This window comes from Odocoileus virginianus, chromosome 15 (genome assembly GCF_023699985.2).
Source record: "Odocoileus virginianus isolate 20LAN1187 ecotype Illinois chromosome 15, Ovbor_1.2, whole genome shotgun sequence".
NCBI classification, from domain to species: Eukaryota; Metazoa; Chordata; class Mammalia; order Artiodactyla; family Cervidae; genus Odocoileus; species Odocoileus virginianus.
The window spans coordinates 29,486,145-29,504,184 of record NC_069688.1 but is presented as its reverse complement, the minus strand read 5'-3'; the positions used below and the strand labels follow the sequence as shown (position 1 = coordinate 29,504,184).

Here is an 18,040-nt window from a genome sequence, read left to right as displayed (position 1 = left end):
CCCTGGAGGAGGAAATGGCAACCCACTTCAATATTCTTGCCTGGAAAATTTCGTGAACAGAGGAGCCTGGTGGCCTACCGTGCAAGGGGTCGCAAAAGTGTCGGGCATAACTCAGCGACTAAACAACAACCAGAAAGCAGGACACGAGCACCATTTCTACACTCAGAACAACAGAGGCTGTTATTGTAATGGTGTGGGGACCCCCATGTCTCTCTTCTAGTGAAGTTTGCCGTGTGTGTTCACCATGGAGACTGCCTGCCACTTCCCCACTGAACTTCATAGGGTGCTTGGTGTGATGGGGCCACACGTCATGGAGAAGACCTGTGGACAGCCTTCCAAGGCACTGACACTCCCCGGGGAATCACCCTTGGTTTGTTGGTGTCTAAGGTCGATGCTTGTCTAGAAACCAAAACCACAGCACCACTTAGAACAACTTAGAGCGGTCGATGGCAAACCCCGAGGACATGGTGAGGAAGGAGAAGAGGCGTGTGTTCCAGTGATCTCTGGCTGCAGCTTTAACCTCTGTGGAGAAGCCAGCTCAGCACCGTCTGCAGGGCGGCACTGACTCCAGCTCCGGTCTCGAGCTCCTCACTTTAGGGAGCAACGAAACAGCACAGCTGAGCCGAGAGCTTGGGTGGAGGTGGGGAGGAGAAGAGGCTCCGTCGGCCTGGGAGACGCTGCTTTGTCTTATTTGCTGAATTTCTGTCACCACACCCTGAACATGTCGTGTCCACTACACATTTGTAGTTTGGGGTGAAATGGTTAATTCTACTATAGTTGGAGTAGGAAGTGGCAAACACTTCCTGGCAAACACTGGCAAACACTCCAGTATTCTTGCCTGGAAAATTCCATGGACAGAGAAGCCTGGCAGACTGCAGTCCATGGGGGTCGCAAAGATCCGACTGACCGACTGAATACACCATATTAACTTTCATAATTAAATAATTGTTCATAATAGGTCTATAAACATTCAGTCTATTTTTTTATCTGCAATTATTTTTATTTTTTTTTATGACCAGATTGTCTCACAATTTTACTGATTACTCAGCCATGATGGTCAGACAGAAATCTGGTTGATGAAAATAACTATGGGTCCAATAACTCTGTGAGCTTTAAAAAAAAATTATTGTAGTATAATTGCTTTATAATGTTGTGTTGGTTTCTGTTGTACAACAAAGTGAATCAGGCATATGTATACATATACCCCCTCCCTCCTGAACCTCCGTGCCCCCATTCATCTCATCCCACCCCTTCTTAGGTCATCATAGAATACTGAGCTGGGCTCCCTGTGCTATTCAGCAATTTCCCATTTAACACATCATAGTGTATTTATGTCACTGCTACTCTGTGAATGTTTTCATATTTCTGAGAGCATGTTCTTAGGCCCCAGAAAAGGAAATCTGCATCCATGGCAAGATAGTTCCCATTTCCTCTCCTCCACAGGGAAGCGTTTGGAGTTGGAGAGGCTTCATTCAGTGACCTCAGTCTCTGTGCTCTGATGGTGCAGATGCAGCCATTATTCCTTTATGTGAGAGGAGAGGGCTTTGCAGCGAACGCAGGGCAAGAGGAAGCAGCCGTCCTGGGACACAACAAAGCCAAGGTCTCATTCTCAAAGAGCAGACGGAAAACCCTGCGAAAGGGAAGGATGTGCTCTTCTCTTAGGAGATTGGACTCCCTTTTCTCATGTGATTGTAGAGGAGCGGGACTGCTGCCATTACTGGGAAAGAGCTTCTACTGGCTTCTACTCATGGGTGCAGAGCTGATGGTTTTCCTCAGTATCAGCAGAAGCCCGAGCAAGAGAAAACTTCCATTAACATTTGGCTAAGGTCTGAGTTGGCAGAGTCTGCAAGACGCAAGATGAGGTAAATACATCAACAGACTTGCTCTGTCTGAGAGGCAGCATTTTTCCTGAAGTGGAGGGGCTTCTGGGGGTGGGGCACTTTCTGAGGGGAGAGGGGCTGAAAGTGTCCCTGTGGGAGAAGGGACTGCTAAGGAGATGAGGTTAGGGCACAAGGATATTCCCGTGAGGGGCGATTTCTCGAAGGGCTTGGATGGAAAAGCTGTATTTACAAGGAAATGAGTTAACTTAGGTTATGACTCCTGGTTCTGTGTTGTTCTCCCTTTTGATGCTTACTTGACACTTCTGTAAAAGATTATTCAGACTTCTGCTGGACCTCAAGGGCAGAGGATCTTCCCTTGGCTGTCTCACCTCATAGGTTACCAGACATAAGATACTGATGGGCAGGTGACCCCAGAGAGCTCTTTAAGCCCATTCTGTAAACTTCCCCTACCAAGACAGGCAGTTGATGTGCATTAATCCATCTTTCAAGATAAAACCAGGGTTCTCTGCATCTTCTAGTACCTAGAAATCCATCTTCTACTCTCTTTGCTAAAGACTACGGTATTTTATGGATCCGAGGGATTCACACATCAGAATTTTTATTGCTTGCAGTTTCAAGGAAACTGAAACTTAAAGAGAGCATTAGCCTTTCTTTTTCTGTCTAAATTATACCCTTAAATGACATTCCTAAATGAGAATTTCAAATATCCCAAAATATAAGAAAATAAAATTAGGGGAAAAAAAATCTATTTTGTGCAAGCTGTTAGAATTTCATTAGGCAAACTTCTGTTTACTTTAGACTTATTTTTCATTTCATATATATTGGGTATGTGGCCTTATTTTCCAGATCATTTTAGCAAGCATTTTGTGTACCTTTAAGCCAGTATTTTTCTTTGCATGTATTCAGTGCCTTTTTTTTCCTTTACTGGGAAGCCACAACTATTATATACATTATATAATTACATGTGACACTGCTTGGCTATTACAAATACAGTTGAAAGGCCCTCATCAACTTGTTATCCTGCCTGTACAGTGAAAACATGAGATCAGTCTGTTATTTGAATCTAGTTCTTTCTTATCATTTATGCTCTTTTGTAGGCAATTGATGTTTCCTTAGTAACAATATTAAAGTAAATAGTTACTCAAGGGCTTTCTTTAAGGGTTGTATTCATTTTCATCTTTAAATTTTTTTTCCATAAGTTTGCTTTGTTAATTATGGTCCTTACCTTAAAGTACTGGTTGTTTTTAGTGTTGCACTCACATTCACAATTTGCAGGGAAATCAATTGTTAAACCTCTAGAATTTTATCTAATGCCTGTCTATGGTCACTTGGCTCATGGAAGGGACTCTTCATGGTATTTTAAGTATGCTTTTTAATTGTATGAAAAAGACTCCAATATTTGCAAATATAATTCTTAAACCCAATCATCTTGAGGTTAGCTTAGTCAATAAATAAGCAGAATATTGGGGACAATTATTTTTTATATAAATGGATTGTTTCTTAAAATTAATCTGATTAGAGAAAAGATAGTCTTTTCAACAAATGCTTTTGGAAAAACTGGACAGCTACATGCAAGAGAATGAATCTAGACCACTATCTTATACTATACACAAAAATAAACTCATTATGAATTAAAGACTTAAACATAAAATCTGAAACCATAAATGAAACCATCAAACTCCTAGAAGGAAAACATAGGCAGTTTGCACTTTGAATCAGCCTTAGCAATATTTTTCTGTATATGTCTTCTTAGCAAGGGAAACAAAGTAAAAATAAACAAATGGGACTACATCAAACTAAAAAGCTTCTGCACAGCAAAAAAGAAAAAAAAAGAAAGAAAAAAGAAAACCAAAGTCATCAACAAAATGAAAAGACAATCTACTGAGTGGGAGAAGATATTTGAAAAATATTTATCCTGTAAGGGATTAATATCCAAAATAAACACAGAACTCATACAACAACAAAAAACTAATAACCCAAATGAAAAATGGGCAGATGACCTTCTTTTCCGAAGAATACATAGAATTGTCCAACAGGCTCATGAAAAGATGTTCAACATCACCACTAAGGAAATAAAAAACATAATGAAAAGTCACTTCATACCTGTTAGAATGGCTATTATCAACAGGACAAGAAATAACAAGTGTTGAATAAGATGTGGAGAAAAGAAAATCCTTGTACATTCTTGGTGTGAATGTAAATTGGTACAGCCACTATGGAAAATAATATGGAGATTCCTCAAAAAATTAAGAATAGAAGTACCATGTAATCCAGCTATTCCACTTCTGTATATTTATCCAAAGAAAATAAAAACACTAATTCAAAAAGGTATATAAATCCCTATGTTCATTGCAGCATTATTTACAATAGCCAAGACATGGAAAAGCCTAAATGCCCACTGATGAATGAATAAAGTTCCCATTGATGAATAAAGAAGATATTTTATGTTGTTCAATCTCTAAGTCATGTCTGACTCTGCAACTACATGAAATGCAGCATGCCAGACTTCCCTGTCCTTCACTATCTCCTGAAGTTGGCTCAAACTCATGTCCTTTGAGTTGGTGATGCCACCCATACCTCTCATCCTTTGTCACCCCTTTCTTCTCCTGCCCTCAATCTTTGCCAACGTCAGGGTCTTTTCCAATGAGTTGACTCTTTGCATCAGGTGGCCAAAGTATTGGAGTTTCAGCTTCAGCATCAGTCCTTCCAATGAATATTTGAAGTTGATTTCCTTCATGATTGACTGGTTTCTTTTCCCTTTAGCTCAAGGAACTCTCAAGAGTCTTCTCCAGCACCATAATTTGAAAGTGTACTCAGCTTTCTTTACGTTCCAGCTCTCACATCCATACATGACTACTGGGAAAAGCAATAGCTTTGACTATATGGATCTCTGTTGACAAAGTAGTATCTCTGCTTCTTAATACCTTTCTATAGTTTTAATATATACATTTATATACTTAATAGTATATATCTATAGATAATAGAATACTGCTTAGTCAATAAAAAGAAGATGAAATCTTTCCATTTGTGATAACTTGGATGGACCTTGGACCTTGAGGGCATTATACTAAGTGAAATAAGTTAGATGGAGAAAGACAAATGCAGTATGATTTCACCTTTGTGTAGTATATAACAAAGTAAATGAACAAATCTAATCAAATAAAGGCAAAAATGTCAATCGATATGGAGAACAGAGGGGAAAGTAGGGTGGAGGGAGGGTGAAGTGTGTAAAAGGTGTCATCATATGGTGATGGATTGAAGCTACACTTTTGGTGATGAGCATGCTGCAGTCTATACAAAACTGAAATATAATGTGCAACACATGAAATTTATAAAATGTTATCAGCCAATGTTACCTCAATAAAAACAAATTTAATCTGATAAAATATCATTTAGCAGACTTAGTTATTCAATCCATCAGTGAAATATATCATGTGTTTTGTTTGCATGAGTTTATTTTTCAATATGAAATGCCTGAATTGACTACAACTCACAGGCCAAGAAGGAGTATTCAGGAACTTGAAGGGTCTTCTTATGAATGTGAGGAGAGAGTGTGATCATGGAATTTGCATCCTGTTGACACATGCTTGCTCACTATAGTTTGGCTTTCTGTAGCTCCTCCAGATGCCTTTCAAAGTGAGAAGTGAGACAGGAGCCTACAAATTCAGCTTCTGTGGTCTAACTCTGCCAGTTAGTAAAGTCATGCAAGAATCCCATGTGGGAGAAGTTAAGACAGCACTACCTCTGGTATTCAATGGAATCAAACACCAGTCTTTTGAGCTGTTGAACTTTGACTTAATTATTTGAATGGTGGGATAGGAATGTTCCTGGGGCAGGAAACCTAAGACACACACATTCTTCACATAAATCATGTAGTATTTATGGGACAAAATTTTAGGGACAAAAATGTACAAACTGGTAAAAAAATACTTTACCAATAAGCAACTTTTAAATAGGTTTTTTTTTTCCCCCATGATAACAGACTGGTGAATTCCTCTTATTTGAAAGGTTGGGCAGTCAGGAGTGAGAGTGGATATAGAACAATGGGTAGAAAAAAAGAACATTTTGTTTATGAAAGTGATTTGTAAATTCTAAGTAATGAACAAATTGCAGCTGCCATTATTATTTTGTCTATTTTTTTTTCCATGATACTCTGCCTACATTCATAGCTCATTGAAATACCTCAACTCAGGGACAATATTCTCTAGGTGATTTTCATTGTAATTGAATTTTACAAAAGAAAAAGATGGCTTAGTTACTTTGCATTTTAATACAATGAAGGCTTCAAATCTCTAATACATTGCCTTCAAGAGAAATAAAATTTCTTCAGAAAGTTCATAACCATGATCAAATATAATATGAACAACTACATAGTTACAACATTATTGAAACTTATTCCTTTTAAAAGATCCAACTAGGAATGACTTTACAAATGATACATTCTTTTTCTGCTTAAACAGTATAAATACTAGATGTTACCAAAATAAACTCCCTAGTTTTGTAGAAAATTATTAATCAATTTTCTTTGAAAATATTTTGTTATTATGGAAAATTTCAAGGTAATAGAAAAAGTTTATAGAAGCTCCCATATGTATATAACCATCATGTTACAATGATTCTTGACATTCAGGTCAGAATTTCAAGAATAAAACACTATAAAATCTCAGATAATTATTTTATTGCTGTGAATCATGTATAGTTGCGGATTACATATTATATGCATGTAACAAAAACAGCTGCATGCAAGCTTAGTCTGCAAGCTTAGCCGTGTTCAACTCTTTATGACCCCATGGATCAGTCCATGGGATTTCCCAGGCTAGAATACTGGAGTGGGATGCCATTTCCTCCTCCAGGAGACCTATTCCTGACCCAGAGATCAAACCCGTATCTCTTATGTCTCCTGCCTGGCAGGCAGATTCTTTACCACTAGCACTACCTGGGAAGCCTTAAGATCCAGCAAAGATGCCATTAAAGCCTGGTTATTATACATGCAGCTTAGGTTTTGGGGATAGCCATCAGTCCTCCTTGAATTGGTAGTTTTGGCCTCATTTGCTCCTGCCCTCTATCTGTGTTCTCTGCAGTGGCAGATATAAAACCTTTCCCCCAGCTTCAACTAATTTAAGTCTATTGAGTCCATCTGAAAAAATAACTTTCAGAATTCTCCCTCCCTGTAAGTCTACTAAAATAAAATTAAAAAAAAAAGCTTATTACACTCTACAATACGGTTAGTTCACACTTAACTATGTATTAATATATGACTCCCATGAACTATGTAATAATATATGTCTCCCCATTCCTACCTCAACCATAAGCATTAAAGTGCTCTAGCATATTAGGAAAAGAAAAATGCTTTTTCCCATTGAATTGAAATGATTTACACTAGCCCAGACTCTAACAGGCCAATTTACGTACCTATCACCACTCACACAGAATTTGGCAAATTCAGCAAGGACAACAAAACAAAACCTAAGCCAGTAGATGAATGTGATGTGGGAAGGAACATATAGTGACTGATATCAATTATAATAAGCATATGGCTGAACATCCCCAGATGTAGTCAACTTTTGGGATATAGCAGGTGAATATGGAAAAGGATTTCAAAATACCACTCCCGCTCTACTGACCTCAGCCTCTGTCTCTTGCTAATGCTTACTGCTATGAATATCATCCAATTTTTTACTTGTATGTAGTAACTGAGTTTTGTTTCAACTCCTTTCTTTAGTTTCAACCAGGGGCAAATTTGCACCCAAGAGGACTGTGATGTGATTGATGAGAAAAATATGTTTTTGGTCATTCACATTTCTAAGGTTCTTGACTCACAGCTTTCAAACCCCTTGGAATTGAGTTTGACAAAGGTGTCTTTTTTAAAAAAATTCATTTATTTTAATTTTGGTTGTTCTGGTCTTCTTTGCTGCATGACGGTTTTCTTTATTTGTGATAAGTGAGACCTACTCTCTAGTTGGAGTGTGTGGGCTTCCCATTGCAGTTATCACCTCTTCCTGTGGAGCTTGAGCGCCAAAGTGTGTGGGCTTCAATAGTTGTGACAAGTGGGCTTAGTTGCCCTGTGGCATGTGGAATCTTCTTGAACCAGGGATGGAGCCCCCATCCCCTGCATTAGCAGGTGGATTCTTGACCCCTGGACCAACAGGGAAGTTTAAGAAAGGTGTCTTTTTTTGTGTTAATGAGGTGGCTGTTGGGGAGCATCTAAGGTTGGGGACTGGTTGACAGTGGAACATACCATGGGTTGAGAATTGGAAGTTTCAGCCCCATCTCCCTCATTTCCAGAAAGGGGGAAAAGTTGAATCAATTGCCCGTTGCTAATGATTTAATCAAAATTTTCTGTGTAAGGAGGCCTCCTTTAAAACTCAAAGGACTGGGTTGAAGAACATATCAGTTGATGATCTCCTGAAGGTGCTGAAAGAGTAGCTGTCCTGGAGAGGGAATGAAAGCTTCCTGCCCTTTCCCCATGTCTTGCCCTATGCACCTCTTCCATCTGGCTGTTCTTGAGTTTTATTCTTTTGTAATAAACTGGTGATCTAGTAAGTAAAATATTTCTCTGAGTTTTGAGCCATGCTAGCAAATAAGTTGATTCCACAGAGGGTATCATTGGAATCTTTCATTTTATAGCCAGTAGACCAAGTGCAGTTAACAACCTAGGCTTGTGACTGCTGTCTAAAGTGGGTAAGGGGGCAGTCCTGCAGGGATTTTGTGCTTTTCCCAGGAAGATGGTCTCAGAATTGAGTTGAGTTTTCAGACCTCCTGCTGGTGAAAAAGTTGGCTTAAAGCTCAACATTCAGAAAACTAAGATCATGGCATCTGGTCCCATCAGTTCATGGCAAATAGATGGGATAACAGTGGCAGACTCTATATTTTTGGGCTCCAAAATCACTGCAGATGGTGACTGCAGCCATGAAATTAAAAGATGCTTGTTCTTTCAAAGAAAAGTTATGATCACCCTAGACAGCATATTAAAAAGTAGAGACATTACTTTGCCAACAAAGGTCCATCTAGTCAAGGCTATGGTTTTTCCAGTGGTCATGTATGGATGTGAGAGTTGCACTATAAAGAAAGCTGAGCACTGAAGAATTGATGCTTTTGAACTGTGGTGCTGGAGAAGACTCTCGAGAGTCCCTTGAACTTCAAGGAGATCCAACCAGTCCATCTTAAAGGAAATCAGTCCTAAATATTCATTGGAAGGACTGATGCTGAAGCTGAAACTCCAATACTTTGGCCACCTGATGCGAAGAACTGACTCACTGGAAAAGACCCTGATGCTAGAAAAGACTGAGGGCAGGAGGAGAAGGGATGACAAAGGATGAGATGGTTGGATGGCATCACCGACTCAATGGACATGAGTTTGAGTAAACTTGGGGAGTTGGTGATGGGCAGGGAGGCTTGGTGTGCTGCAGTCCATGGGGTCACAAAAAGTCAAACACAACCAAGCAACTGAACTGAACTGAACTAAACAGGTGTTCGAAAATTGCTTGTTGAAGTGAGAAACATGCTGCTCCCCTTCCCACATGCATTGGAATTGGTGACCAGAGCTTTATAGGGACATTTGCAAGAGGGAAGCCCCAATAATACTGGAGTGGGTAGCCATTCCCTCCTCTAGGGCATATTCCCGACCCAGGGATTGAACCCAGGTCTCCGACATTGCAGGCAGATTTTTTTTTTTTTTTTTTTTTTTTTTACCGTCTGAGCCACCAGGGAAGCTCCTTGCAATGTCTGGAAATGTATATTTCCATATATATAATATATGTATTTTATTCTTTTATTTTTTCATTAGGAAGTGCTATTCCTATCTAGTTGGTAGAATTAGGGACATTGCTAAACATCCTGTGATATACAGAATATCTAAAGCAAAGAACTATCTGGCCCCAAATGATAAATGTGCTAAAGATCAGAGATCCTGCTCTGGACCTTTCCATTTTAAATGACAAGTAGTTTCACTTTTGGAAAGCCAATTTATGTCTTAGGCATGTGCACCCCAGTGTCAGGCATGGAAAGTATATTTCATAGTCTATATTTTTAATAGGTCCTTCCTCTAGGGGAGTACTGGGAAAAAGAGAGAGAAGAATATTGATCTCTTTCTGTTTCTAAATAGTCTCAGTGCCATGGACATCCAAATGACAAATTGTGGTTAAGCCCCAAAGTTTCTAGTGTGAGCTTCTTATTTATCTTTCTGATGACTTCTTATTACCACTTTGCCCTGGGGACTCTTGCCTCTTGGCTGCTGAGTTTGCCAGCTGAAGTTCTTCTTGAGCTTTTGCAAGGTGTATGTCAGTGTACACCTAGAAGCTCTGGACCAGTCAATTTGTCCTTCACTAATGTCTAATGTCTATTTTTTAAAGTTATTAATTTATTTTTAATTGGGGGGCAATTATGTTACAATATTGTGAGGGTTTTTGTCATACATCCACATGAATCAGCCATGGGTGCACATGTTTCCCCCCGTCCTGAACCCTCCACCCACCTCCCTCCCCACTCCATCCCTCTGGGTTGTCCCAGAGCACTAGCTTTGTATGCCCTGCTTCATGCATTGAACTTGCACTGGTCATCTATTTTGCATATGGTAATATACATGTTTCAAAGTTATTCTCTCAATTCATCCCACCTGTGCCTTCTCCCATGGAATACAAAAGTCTATTCTTTACATCTGTGTTTCTTTTGTTGCCTTGCACATAAGATCATCTTTAACATCTTTCTAAATTCCATATATATAATACTATTAATATGCAGTATTGGTGTTTCTCTTTCTGACTTGCTTCACTCTGTATAATAAGCTCCAGTTTCATGCACCTCATTAGAACTGACTCAAATGTGCTCCTTTTTATAGCTGAGTAATATTCCATTGTGTATCTGTACCATAGCTTCCTTATTCATTTGTCTGCCAATGGACATCTAGGTTGCTTCCATGTCCTAGGTATTGTAAACAGTGCTGCAGTTAACATTCACCAATGTCTATTTATTTTATCACTGTCACTGCTGGTTGACACAAAATTTCTTTTTCGGCATTATGCTAAAAAACTAACTTCTCTACTTGTCCCAGCTCTGATGTTGACTGTTAATCTTACCCTGGCCACTCTTCTGGGTTGTTCCTGCTATCCTTTTTAGAGAACTAGGATGGTCCATGCAGGGTTTTTGGTTCTATCTCTACTTTCAGAGAATGAGAATTGATATTAGAGTGTCCTACTTGAGGATGTCAGTCCGCAGATGAGCTGGGAAGTATCTCTAATTATGGGATTACCCATACTTCACTGTAAGAGCATCTTCAGGATAGTAACCTGCTCTCCCTCAATCCACATTCTGTGGCTCACCCTCTCCCTTTAGGGGTTGGCTACAAGGAGCTCTTTTAGTTTTGTTTGTATCTTTGCATTTGTCTGTCTTTGGCTTTTCTTTTTTACAGTGGGAGACATGACTACACACTCATGGCATCCAGTTCCACCACTTAATGGCAAATAGAGAGGGAAAAGGTGGAAGCAGTGACAGATTTTATTTTCTTGGGCTCCAAAATGACTGTGGACAGTGACTGCAGCCATGAAATTAAAAGACACTTGCTTCTTGGAAGAAAAGCTATGACAAACCTAGACAGCATATTAAAAAGCAGAGATATCACTTTGTTGACCAAGGCCCATTGACAAAAGCGCTATGGTTTTTCCAATAGTTATTTATGCATAAAAGTATGGAAGTTCTTTAAAAAGCTAAAATTATAGTTACCATATGATCCAACAATTCCCACTCCTGGGCATATACCTGAAGAAAACGAATTCAAAAAGATAAATGCACTTCAGCGTTCATGTGTGTGCGTGCTCAGTCACGTCTGACTCTTTGCGATTCTGTGGACTACAGCCTGCCAGGCTTCTCTGTCCATGGGATTCTCTAGGCAAGAATACTGGAGTGGGTTGCCATTTCCTTCTCCAGGGACTCTTCTGGATCCAGGGATCAAACAAGGGTCTCCTGCAACTCCTGCCTTGGCAGATGGATTCTTTTACCACTGAGTCATATGGGACAGCATTATTCACAATAGCCAGGACAAAGAAGCAAGCTAAATGTTTATTGACAATGAATGGATAAAGAAAAGGTGGCATTTATATACAATGGAATATTACTCAGCCATGAAAAGAATGAAATAATGTTCTTTTCAGCAACTTAGACAGACCTAGAGATTATCATTACTAAGTGAAGTAAGTCAGAGAAAGACAAATGTCGTATAATATCACTTATATGTGACATCTAAAACAAATGATATAAATGAACCTATCTGCAAAACAGACACAGACTCAAAGACAAAACAAGCTTATGGCTACCCCCCGGGACAGGGTAGAGGGAGGGATAAATTAACAGTTTAACAGATGCAAAATATTTTATATAAAATGGATAAAAAACAAAGTCATGCTGTACCGTAACAGGGAGCTATATTCAATATCTTGTAGTAAACTATAATGGAAAAATATGACAAAGCACACACACACATATATATAAAACTGAATCACTTTGCTGTGTATCAGAAACTAACACAACATTATAAGTTAACTATACTTCAGTAAAAGTAAAAATTATTTTAAAAAGTTGTCCAAAAAAATCTACATGTGTGTTCCTTCATCTGCATATTTGCAAATAGTATATTTGTGTATATGTCCATGTTTGTCATTCAAAAACATTTAAAAAATCTCTTCTGTGTTTATCACTGTCCTAAAAATGAGTCATATAGATTTCATTGAAAAAAATCTTAATTACTCTGAAGCCTCCTTGGTCTCTAAGATGCAATTGAGAAATCTTGTTAATGATTAGAGAAGAGGATCTACAGGTAAACAAATTGACAAATGTGAAACTGATTTGTCAGACTTTACAACCAGGAAGTACAAATTTGTGTCTTTTCCTGGACTCACAGGAAGCAGCTTAAGAAGCATATCCTTGAGATATGCTCTGACCTGTGTATCTTTGATCAATGGAGAAAGAGAAAAAATTGAAACCCACTTGGGGGAGTCACCCCAATTTTTAGATTGGCTACTAAGGGGCAACTAACTGTAGAATCAGGGACTAGAGTGTCTCATATTATAGCTAAAATTAAATAAATTATACTTTTTATGGGCCTGGCACAGGCCTGTCTTATGTCCATGAATTGATTTTATAATAATAATTATTAATTGAAATAATTTTGCTAATTATAATTATCAATAAGACTTTCTTTTAATTTCACAGGTGACTTAGCTGAGGCCACAAATATTTCCTCTAATCAAAGAAGAAAGAACATGAGGTTTGGGACTAGCTAGATCTTGGTTTTAATGTCAGCTTTTAAGTCAACCAAGTAGGTAGTGCAAGTTACAAAATCTCTCTCAGCTGCAGCCTTTTTCATAAGTAAAATAGAGATAACAATTCTGTCAAGAGTTGTTGAAAGGCTCATGTAAGTGTAAAATATCCAACTGAGTACCTGGCATATGGTAGACAATTAGTCACAGCTACTTTTGCTATTCTGATTGGTATTTTCATCTAAGAAGTTTCAATTCCAAGAGAACAAGTTAACAGAAATCCAGAAAAGAGGTGATACTTGAAGTTAGATTCTACTTATTCTACCTCTAGGGAGCATCTGTGACCAGCCACCAAGGACATGGACGAGAATACCCAGTTCTTGACAGGGCCTGCCAGAGTCTGAGACGGGTGGTCAGAGATTCATAGCAATGAGCTTGTTCAAAGGCAGGGCATAGATCCTACTGAAGAAATGTGTTAGAAATCCAGGTACATGGACCAGGCGAGTATAAAGGAGTTGTGGAAATGAGTAGACCCTGCAGTGCTCAGGATGGAACGACTGATGTATCAGATACCACATCTATAGCAGCAGTATGAATTCCAGTGTCCATTTCATAATAGATTAAGCCTGTTAATGGTTTTATAACCACTTCCAGACAACACAGGATTGAGATATTTTGAGTATACAGCTTTAGAACCTGTGGTTGAGCTATACTGTGGAGACAGAGGCTAACCTGACCAAAATTGATTTCTTTTGTCTTGATTGAGTAATTTGCTTTACATTTGAGAGAGAACAACCATATTTTTATAGTAGGACTACATCAGAGCTTTACCAAACTATCTGATATTCAAAGGCTTATGGTAATGAATTATAATATTTTACACTGCTTGTATATATAAATAAATTCTACTGAAATAACTATATTATTTCAAAAAGCAAAACATCTAACTTTTCAAAATATATAGTAGTGTTTTATGGTAGTGCTATTCTTATAGGCATCTGTGGTAAAAAAATTCATTGGTGACTCAGCAGTAAAGAATCCACTTGCGATGTAGGAGATGCAGGTTCGATCTCTGGGTCAGGAAGATCCTCTGGAGAAGGAAATGGCAACTCACTCCAGTATTCTTGCCTGGAAATCCCATGGACAGAGGAGCCTGGTGGCCTACAGTCCATGGGGTCTCAAGAGTCTGACACGACTAGCAGCTAAACCACCACCACTAGGGTAACAGAATTCTAGTGTTTCCACCCCTGAGTACACATTCTGTAAAATTTTTCTCCTTGCTCTGAGTGGGACTTGTGGATATGATGGCACATCACCCCCGTGATTATAAGGCAGAAGAAGTTTTGCTGATATAATTAAGGTCTTTAACCAGTTGACTTTGAGTTGACCAAAAGGTTAATATTGGGATGGACCTGAGCTAACCAGGTGAACCCTTAAAATAAGTAAAGAGATTCAAAGTGAGAGAGACTCTTGCCCTGGTCTTGATGGAGCAAACTGCCATGTTATAGAGAAGGCCATGTGGTAAGAAATAGTGAGTAGCCTCAGGGGTTGAGAATAGTCCCAAGCTGACAGCCAGCAAGGCAAGCAGGAATCTTGGTCCTACAATGACATCAAACCAAATGCTGGCCAAAACTTCAAGTTTTCAAGAGGACCCTGAGCTCTAGATAAGCCCATGGCTCCACTCACGACCTGGCTTCAGTCTGGCAAGACTCTGAGCAGAGCATCTAATAATAACCATTCCCAGTCTTCTCAAGCTGTGAGTTAATAAGCAGATTATTATAAGTTACTGAATTTGTGCTAATTTGTCACACAGCAAGAGAAAGCCAATACATCTACTACACAAACATGACTATGAATTTTAAATCTAACAGTATTGGAAGCCAACTAAAACTGAATGTAAATTCTTGGTTTTAAGTTTTAGTGGGTTTGGCCAACTTTAATCAGAATTGAAAAGTTTAATGAGAGATTATTCCATGTCTGATGAAACTCCTTAATTTAAAATAAATTCCGAGATTGGAAGCCAGCTAGAATTGGGTTATTTTTCCCAGATTTCAGAATCACTTAAAATGGGATTTTAGAAAATGTATTTAAGCTACTTTCTTTAAAAGTTTTTGTTCCAAAATATGTAGAAGAAACTTCACAGACCATATGTTTTATGTTTGCTAAATACGGGAGCAGATTTCTGAGCCTTCTAGCTTGCTAGGTATCGGTGATTTCAGAACATTTTATGTATAAGAAAAAAACCTCTTTTTCAACACCTTTTATTCATTTTCCAGGCCAGAATACTGGAGTGGGTAGCTGTTCCCTTTTTCAGGAAATCTTCTCAAACCAGGGATCGAACCCAGGTCTCCCACATTGCAGGCAGATTTTTTACCATCTGAGCCACCAGGAAAACCCAAGAATATTGGAGTGGGTAGCCTATCCCTTCTCCAGAGGATCTTCCTGACCCAGGAATCGAACCGGGGTCTCTTGCATTGCAGGTGTATTCTTTACCAGCTGAGTTACCAGGGAGGCCTCAAAATCAGAATCAGTGGAAACCTAAAAAGAATAAGATGTATGTCTCTTCTTGATTGGTGAATAGCACAGATCTACTTCAACCTAGACAATGGGTATTTTCAGAGTGGCATGGGAAACAGAAAAACAAATTAATGTCTGATGATGTTGAGAAGATGAATTCTTACTCTTCTGTTGACTTTTTGACTTTAAAGCTTTTTGTTTTGCCATATCCTTCCTGGTTTTCATTCTCATTTATATTTTATGATATTGAGATAGTCCTATTTTTCAAAAGAACTGCAATGCTTTATTTTTGTCTTTTCCAGAAGACCATGGCATAAGATGAATAAATACCAGATTTAAATCTTCTTGGATGATTCAGAAGAGGAATGAACTTGAATGTAATGTAATTTGAACAACATCACTATAACTTTGAAACTTTTCTTCTAAAAACTCTAAGTTGGTAAGAGATTGTGAGTCAGTTATTTCACCTTCATCATGCCACAAGCTTTTTTCTTCTTTTGCAAATATCCTTCTAGTTCAAAGACCCATACATTCAGCACCCTTCAAAATGATTTTATCCCTTTTTTAAAAAAACTTCAAAATAAATGTTTGAAATAAAAAGAGAAGAAAAGTGCTAAAGTAGTGAAGACAGGATTGTGTATGATTGAGCTTGACAATATGATTGTTGATTAGCTCTGATGTTTTTATGCATTTGGAAAAAAATTGCAGTGATTCAGACTACTTTTACGAGCTGTTATTTTAAGTCAACAATAGCAGTGTCTTTGAAAGAATGTTTTCTCCCATTTACTTCCATTGTCTTAGACTCCTCAGCAACACACAAAAGACTGATTTATAATTTTATAAGCAGCAAGGGTCTTTAAACAAAATTGATTAAGCATTTCTCTTCCCCCTGTACCCTTAAGCTGCTTTCACTCCAAAAGCTCTCAGAAATGGAGTATTTATTGAGGCTGCCAGGGTCTTCCATTAGTTGGACTCTACTGCATGGTTTACTAATGAGGCTAGGCTGTGTTTGCTGTCACCAATGCTGATTTGAAAGAATGCTTTCATTGTTTCTTTGCATTGATCATGGTTGCTCTTCTTATAGTTTTAGCAGTAACTATGTTGTATGATATCTTTCTTTTAGAGTTTTTTTTTTTTTTTTTGGTACTACTTGGCATTTTGTTGTTGATGGCCATCTATGTTGGCAGAAAAATAGAGTAAATTAACCTTCCCGCTTGCCATTTGGGGAAAGATGATTTAAAGAGTTTTACATTTAAACTCCTGGGCTTCCCTGTAGCTCAGCTGGTTAAGAATCTGCCTGCAATGCAGGAGACCTAGATTCGATCCCAGGATTGGGAAGATCCCCTGGAGGAGGGCATGGCAACCCTCTCAGGTATCCTTGCCTGGAGAATCCCATGGACAGAGGAGCCTGGTAAGCTATAGTCCATAGCGTCACAAAGAGTTGGACATGACTGAAACGATTTAGCTTCTGTGCATGCAAACTCCTACTTCCGCCAAGATATTGAGAGTAAATGCCCAGGAGACTGCAAAGGTTGCTAAGCTTCTCTTTTGCAAGGAAAAGCATCATTTTGGATCGCATCTATATTCGTCTAATAATGACAATGTTCCTCCTTTTATTTGGAGTTTAAACTGCTTCCTTTTGTAAATATCTGTATCATACAGCCTGATATGTAGTTAGGTTAACCCATTCTTAGACCTGTTAGATGTTATTTCAGTGCCTATACTTGAGGGTGTTTCTTTCTTTCTTTCTTATTGTTTCTAACTCAAATGCATTTGACAGAAACCTAAAGTCTTTTGAATCTGATTTTTTGAATCCTGAATCTGTGTCACCTCAGATTTTGTCCAAGTTCTCCTGATATGTCTTCGGTAGGGAAGATATTTAAATAATCTTCACTAGATAAATTTTCACCAGGGATCATATTGTCTTCCATGATGTAATATAAAGCCTGTAGGCTTTGAAAGAGATAGAGTCTGAAAGCATCCTTCCACCACACCTTCTTGTATAACCTGAGTAGTTTCCTTAAGCTTGTTGAGCCTGAGCTTCCTAGTGGTAAAATGTGCATATTACCTACATTTCAGGCTTCTTAGAAAGATTAGAGAAGATTGCATGCTTGCATGGGTGCTCATTCACGTCCAGCTCCTTGCGACTCCTTGGTCTATATAGCCTGCCGGGCTCCTCTGTACATGGAATTTTCCAGGCAAGGATACTGCAGTGGGTTGTCATTCCCTTCTCCAGGGCTTTTCCCAACTCAGGGATCGAACCTGTGTCTCTCATGTCTCCTAAACTAGCAGGCAGGTTCTTTACCACTAATGCTACCTGCAAACATATATAAAATACATATAAGACACGTTTCATGATACACAGAAGGCCCTCAAATGTATATTGTCTTCAGGAAAAAGTTCTTTATAATTTTCCTATGCTCTCATAAGAAT

At 38.6% G+C, this 18,040-nt stretch overlaps 1 long non-coding RNA gene across 1 annotated transcript in view; it reads left to right on the top strand.

Moving 5' to 3' along the window:
- The first annotated feature begins 1,514 nt into the window (after positions 1-1,514).
- LOC139038467 (uncharacterized) overlaps positions 1,515-18,040 on the top strand; it is a 42,185-nt gene continuing 25,659 nt past the window's right edge. Inside the window, exons 1-2 of the long non-coding RNA XR_011491471.1 lie at positions 1,515-1,862; positions 15,910-16,046. This is a non-coding gene — a long non-coding RNA (uncharacterized lncRNA). The remainder of the gene's footprint in view (positions 1,863-15,909; positions 16,047-18,040) is intronic.